This window comes from Neoarius graeffei, chromosome 1, assembly GCF_027579695.1.
Source record: "Neoarius graeffei isolate fNeoGra1 chromosome 1, fNeoGra1.pri, whole genome shotgun sequence".
In the NCBI taxonomy this organism is placed as follows: domain Eukaryota; kingdom Metazoa; phylum Chordata; class Actinopteri; order Siluriformes; family Ariidae; genus Neoarius; species Neoarius graeffei.
Window position 1 is genome coordinate 82,918,456 of NC_083569.1, and position 7,029 is coordinate 82,925,484.

The 7,029-nt window shown below is 42.7% G+C and overlaps 1 protein-coding gene and 2 non-coding genes across 6 annotated transcripts in view; all 3 read left to right on the plus strand.

Annotated features, from left to right (window-relative positions):
- Window positions 1-7,029, plus strand: part of aadat (aminoadipate aminotransferase) — a 64,465-nt gene that overhangs the window by 6,368 nt on the left and 51,068 nt on the right. The gene's annotated exons all lie outside the window — the stretch shown is intronic.
- LOC132898688 (U2 spliceosomal RNA) lies at window positions 2,147-2,336 on the plus strand. The gene has a single exon (XR_009656573.1). It is a non-coding gene; the product is annotated as a U2 spliceosomal RNA (small nuclear RNA).
- Window positions 5,185-5,379, plus strand: LOC132898199 (U2 spliceosomal RNA). The gene has a single exon (XR_009656465.1). It is a non-coding gene; the product is annotated as a U2 spliceosomal RNA (small nuclear RNA).

Consider the following 7,029-nt stretch of genomic DNA (forward strand, 5'->3'; position numbering starts at 1 on the left):
GCCGCAGTATGTCAGGCTGAAGGGCAACACGTCTGACACTGTGATTAGCAGCACCGGAGCACCCCAGGGAATGGTGCTGGCCCCTCTTCTCTTCACCCTGTACACTGTGGACTTCTGCTACAACTCGGAGCTGTCACATTCAGAAATTTGCCAATGTCACAGCCATTGTGGGGTGTATCAGGGATGACAGAGAGGAGGAGTATAGGAGCCTGGTGAGGGACTTTGCTGTTTGGTGCAACAGGAACCATCTGCAGCTCAACACCTCAAAGACCAAGGAGCTGGTCATTGACTTTGGGAGGTCCAGACCAAGGTCACGACCAGTTCTGATCAAGGGAATCGAGGTGGAGGCTGTGGATTCCTACAAGTCAGTCCCCCCAGGATTTCGCGGGCCTTTTTTGTGATTGTTGCGGGCTAAAATGTCTGATGTTGCAGGGGGGGGTTTCCAAAAAATTGCGATGAAAGTTGCGGTGTTTTTTAGGTTTTTGTTGCGATTACATTGCGGGATGAAGTGAAAGTTGCGAGAAATTGTTGCGATTTTCTCTTTTTGTGATTAAAAGTGAGTATGTTAAATATTAAGTTATTACTGAAAAACTATTGATTAAAAAAACAGACACTGAGAAATGGTCCTATAAACAACTTTACCAGGACTACAAAAATGCAGAAAAATAGGCTTTACTTATCCAAATACACCTGTTGGTTTAAAAGTTAAAGTGCATAGAACCTCACAGCACAACATGAAGTTACCTTAAAATATAATATAAATGCCTCAGCTTTCATGTAAGAAAAAAACTATTAATACTAGTACTGTGTGCAGGCAGTCTCTCCTGAAGACTAAATTAAACAATTATAAACTAATAAAATAAATGGCTCAGGCTTCATAGAAGAAAAAAAAAACAATTTGAACAGAATCTCACAGTATGATGCTGAAGCTGCCTAAAAAATGGAAAATAAAATACCATTTTGGCAAAAATGTTGGCATCCATTAATTTCTTGTATTAAGTAAAAAACAAATGTAAAGTGCACACAGTCCTTCACTGTAAGCATAACACACTTTCAGTAACAGAATTTAAGCCTATATAAACACTGACTCGCACATGCTGCTTCTCTTGAACGTATACACGGAAGTATGGCAGAAGGTAGTTTGTCGACGTCACCTCAAGACGACGCCAACGATTGGTCAAATTTGCGGGAAAGTTGCGGTGATTGGATATAATTGCAACACCGCCCTGAATTCGTGGGGATTTGCGTTGAAGTTGCAAATTGCGACATCGCGAAATCCTGGAGGGTTTGACAAGTACCTCGGGCTGTGGCTGGACAGCAAGCTGGACTGGACTTGCAACACCAACCAATTGTACAGGAAGGGACAGAGCAGGCTATACTTCCTGAGGAGGCCGCGGTCCTTTAACATCTGCAGGAAACTCCTGTGGATGTTCTATCAGTCCGTGGTCGCCAATATCCTGTTTTACACCGTGGTGTGCTGGGGGGGCAGCACATCCAAGAAGGACACATCCAGGCTGGACAAACTGACCAAGCGTGCTGGCTCTGTGGTCGGCATGAAGCTGGACTCTCTGGTGAAGGTGGCAGAGATGACGACTATGGACAAACTACTGAACATCATGGACGATGCCAGTCACCCTCTGCACACCAGAGGAGCCTGTTCAGTGGCAGAATGCTCCTTCCCAAGTGCAGGACTAACAGACTTAAAAACTCCTTTGTCCCTCACGCCATCAGACTGTACAACTCCTCTCTGGGGGGGAGGAGGGGTAACAGGAGGGCAGAGGACAGGAAGGAGCAGTAGCCTAGCCTGACAAAAAAGCAATACTGGACAATGTGCAATATAAGTGTGCAATACTGCTCCTCCTGGACTTTTTTCATATCTTTTTAATATATTTGTATATATAAATAATTTGTGTCTAGAAGTTTTCTAAAGACTTAATTTATCTAGAAGTTCTCTTTTTCTATTCTATTCTCTTCTCTGTTTATCCTATAATGATGCTACTGGAATTTTAATTTCCCTTAGGGAACCCTCCCAAAGGGATCAATAAAGTTCTGTCTTATCTAATCTAATCTACAGGTCTTTTGGGTGTGAGTCTCTTGTTCACTTGTCATGCGACCACTATGGAGTTTTATTCCTACCTTTTAATCAAGAGCATGGAAGGCCTTTTGGCTAAGATCAAGTGTAGTATCTGTTCTTATCAGTTTAAAGATCTGATGACACGAACATGACTCTATGCAATTTCTTAAATAAACTATACAACATGGCAAACATGTTAGATTTCTGTTATAATTACGTGAAAAGAAGCTGTTGTTACGCGAATATCCAACTTTTAATTGCACAGCGCAAGAAAACTGGGTCCGTGGCTCGCGGCCATGCTGTAACGTCAGCGGAAGAACACGCTGCGGTTCACTGGCTGTTCTACTCTGGTTCTACTCAATGGAAATGGCGCATGAAAACGCCGGTGAACTCTTTAGTGCTAGCTCTTCCTCTTCTGGGAGTCTAGAATTGTGTTGTGAGTGGGATAGATCGGAAAAATCTAGTGATGACAAACACGGGTGCATCCAACCGTACAGGTTTGTTACTGTGCACCAATCTGAGAGCGACTCCGAGATGGACAGCGGACAGGCAGACAGCCCAGCATTGACGAACACCACAAGGTTGGATAACAAGGATTGGTAGGTCAACCCGTATTTGTTCAAAATGTTACGGAATCAATATTTTAATATTGTGTATTGTTGTCTTGCATGTGTAAACACTGCTTATATCATAAAGCCGTATGTTACACTGAATACATAGTTCCTAATGGAGCATGCAAACGGCTAACATAATAAGCTTACGACTATGCCTGATCCGTGATACATTTAGGATAATATTGGCAGGCACGTCTTCTAGTTTATGGCTTCTTAGTTTTATCCTTGAATGAAGCAAAGTATCCAGGCGACTGCTGGATCCGGCATAGCTACTAGTAGACCCCCTCCGGAATACTGTAGGCACTGCTGATGGTAGTAACACACATTTGTGCTGAACTGCACACCCAAGAGATTCTTTTAAGCTGGGAAGGGTGTCAAAACAATCCAAATCGAAGTGTTCAGAGCACAGGATGGATGTTGGTGAGGGCTCCCACTTGTCACGAGTGCGCCTGACTTGCTTCACCCACTTCGCATGCACCTCGGGATCTCTGGGAAACTTGAATAAACTTACCCCATCCTTGTGGGTTTTGGAGCAAAAGCCAGCAACACAACGCGAAGGCATAATAACTTTTTTATATATATATATATATATATATATATATATATATATATATTAATTAGCGCTGTCAAGCGATTTAAAATATTTAATCGCGATTAATGTCGCGACTGTCATAGTTAACTCGCGATTAATCGCAATTTAATCGCACATTTTTGTCACATGAAAAACCATTGTAATTCTCTTATCAGCATAAAGTGAATGGGCTTGCTTTGTACCAATGTTTTTTTTGTTTGTTTGTTTGTTTGTTTTTTTAATTGCAGCGCATAACACGTCTTGTCACAGCCACTGACATCCATAACTTCCATATTAGATGAGAAAACCAAGGGATGAAAAATAAAGTGCATATCACTGAAAATAAAAAAAAATGTTTTATTTTACTCTTCATTAGTTTCTTTTGAAGAGAAGTATTTGCCATAAAAGAAGAAAAAAACAGATAACAAAAATAAAAACATTCATCATACATTCAAAAACGTTCATCATAGTGTGGCACTGTGTTATCTAATTCTCACTGCTTATAACTCTACACCTACCCGGTGGAGATGAGCTGGGAAACGGAAGACTGAAGGAACAGTATTGAAAAGTATTTTTCCAGTCTCGCCTGTGAAAGGTAATCCCATGTGATCTCATTTGGACGGTAAACCTGTTGGTACAGTTAAATGCAGCACATGAATGAGGCATCTTTATTCTCGGCTACTGTCTAGACGCTATACCAGAGACGGTTGAAGAATCTCCACTTTGCCCCATCCAATATGGCGGCGAGGATGTTTATATGTCTATGCCTTTCTGCATCACTCACACGTACTCTTATTGAAGCAGCGTGCGACAAGCCTCAACAGGAACTACGGGTGACTCGCAGGGCCAAATTAGAATTTGCGTTAACGGCACTATTTTTTTTAAATCACATTAAATTGAGATCGCATTAACGCATTATCGCGTTAATTTTGACAGCACTTTTTTTTTTTTTAATATATGACCTGGTGACTTGTCCAGGGTGTACCCCGCCTTTCACCCGTGGTCGGCTGGGGTGGGCTCCAGCTTGCCTGCGACCCTGTAGAAGGATAAAGCGGCTGGAAATGATGAGATGAGATATATATATAACGCGGTGGTCCGGATCACCGTATTTTCCATACAAAACGAGGGCATTAATTAATTATTTTTCCTGGATTGTGGTCCGGTTCACCGTATGCTGTATTATATTACGATATAAATAAAAACTTACCAAAATCATACTGTGTCATTTAATACGAGTTTTTTTACAAAGTCGTACATCATTTGTTATTTTTTCTTAAACCGGAAGAGAAATGCATGCGTAAAACACACGCGCAATAAAAGATACCAGTTCTAACGCATGTAAAAAAGCGGGAGCTGCCACGAGGGAAGTGAAAAATAATTTTACCAACTTTCGTCATTATGTCTCAGGGTGGTTATGAACAGCTTCTAAGGAATAAGAAAAAATGTGCTAGAGACTACAAAGCAACAGAAGAAAGGGCAAAGGAAAGAATTTATTCTAAATTAGGGGAAGAAGTAGCTGAAAATTTAAAATTTATTTGTCTTCTGAACTTGGTGGTCCGGACCACACCTGAAAACGGCGTGGTCCGGACCACAACGGTAGTCCGGACCACCGCGTACCGCGTCATATATATATATATATATATATATATATGTATATATATATATATATATATATATATATATATATATATATATATATATAATTAAAATGTATAATAATACTAATAATGACAAACTGAACACCTGTCGCATCAACAACAAACTGGTAAGTGAGGAGGAAGATTATTTCGATGACGTCATATAGCCCCTCCTCCTCATTCGTCTCCTGGGTGCTGCAGCCCCGTCAAATTTGCCCAAATAGCCGCGTTTTTTATCATAACTTGTAAAATAGGCGCCTTCGTGAATTAATATATGGATCATCGGAAATTACTTTTTATGTAATAAAACATCGCCAAAGATGTCAAAAACGTGTCATCAGATCTTTAATATCTGATATATTCTCTAAATGGGAACGTTATATTAAACAGATTTTTAGAACAGGGAGCTGGAGTAAGAGCTTGCTCTTTCTGCTCCACGCATCAACCTGGTATTGCAGTACCTCCAGGAATGGTGGCCTTGTTTAGGCGGCACGGTGGTGTAGTGGTTAGCACTGTCGCCTCACAGCAAGAAGGTTCTGGGTTCGAACCCAGTGGCTGGTGAGGGCCTTTCTGTGTGGAGCTTGCATGTTCTCCCCGTGTCTGCGTGGGTTTCCTCTGGGTGCTCCGGTTTCCCCCACAATCCAAAGACCTGCAGTTAGGTTGACGTGGGGCGGCCTTGGGTTGAGGTGCCCTTGAGCAAGGTACCGACCCCCTGACTGCTCCCCGGGTGCTCTGGGCTGCCCACTGCTCTGGGTGTGTGTGCATGTGTTCTGTCTGTACAGACAGAAGCATGGATGCACCATGGGCTCACCAGTGTCCCCTATTGTGGCCAATCTTTACATGGAGGAAGTGGAACATTAAAGATTTGACCACTTTTTCAGGAGTTGCTCCCAGCCACTGGTTCAGATATGTGGATGACACCTGGGTTAAAATCAAAACCCATGAAGTGGAAGCCTTCTCTAAGCACATCAATGCAGTGGATATCAACATTCAATTTCACTCGGGAGGACATCAGTGGGAATAATCTAGCCTTCTTGGATTGTGATGTACACATTAGACAAGACAGAAGCCTTAGCATCGAGGTCTACCGGAAACCCCCACACACAGACCAGTACCTACTTTTCGACTCTCACCACCCACTGGAAAACAAATTGGGGGTCATTAGGACCTTGCAACACAGGGCTCAGAACATCCCTACAATAGTAGAGGGAAAAGAGAAGGAGCAGAATCACATCAAGAAAGCCCTTCAGAACTGTGGGTATCCCAACTGGTCTTTCTTCAAGAGCAGAAAAAGGAACAGAACGGACAAGGAGGATAACAGGAACAAACGCAAGAACATTGTCATTCCCTACATTTCTGGTCTATCTGAGAAACTCAGGAGGATCTTCTACAAGCACAACATTCTGGTACATTTCAGACCCAGTAACACCCTGAAGCAGAAACTGGTCCACCCTAAGGACAGAATAGCCAGACACAAACAGGACAACGTAGTGTATGCAATTCAGTGCAGTGAGGAATGCACGGGCTCGTATATTGGGGAAACAAAACAACCGCTTCACAGGCGCATGGCTCAACACAGGAGAGCCAGTTCCTCAGGCCAGGACTTTGCTGTCTACCTTCATCTTAACAACAAAGGCCACTCATTTCAGGATTGCAACGTACGCATTTTAGCCAGAGAGGATTGTTGGTATGAATGAGGAGTTAAAGAAGCCATTTTTGTCAACCTGGAACGGCCATCACTGAACAGAGGTGGGGGTCTAAGGCCCTGTCCACACGGCAACGGATTCAGGTGAATCTGATAAAATTGTTTGTTTCGGCCTGGCATCCACACGGCACCGGCGTTTTGGGTGCCCCAAAACGAAATCTTTTGAGAACGGGTTCCAGAGTGGAAAAATTAGGCAACGGCACCGTTGTGAAGTTGTCTGGATGAGTAGAATGGATTTGTTTACGATGACGTCACAACCACATGACTGTGAGTGCTTCACGCCGGGTAGAAGTGTAACGAACTCGATGCGAGTTGTCAACAAATCCTATAACTTGGTTCATGAAACGTGCTTACAAAATATTTTCACTGTGAATATTTTATTGTGTAATGGTGCAAAGTGAGAGAGGGAGTGAGAGAATATCCCGCCA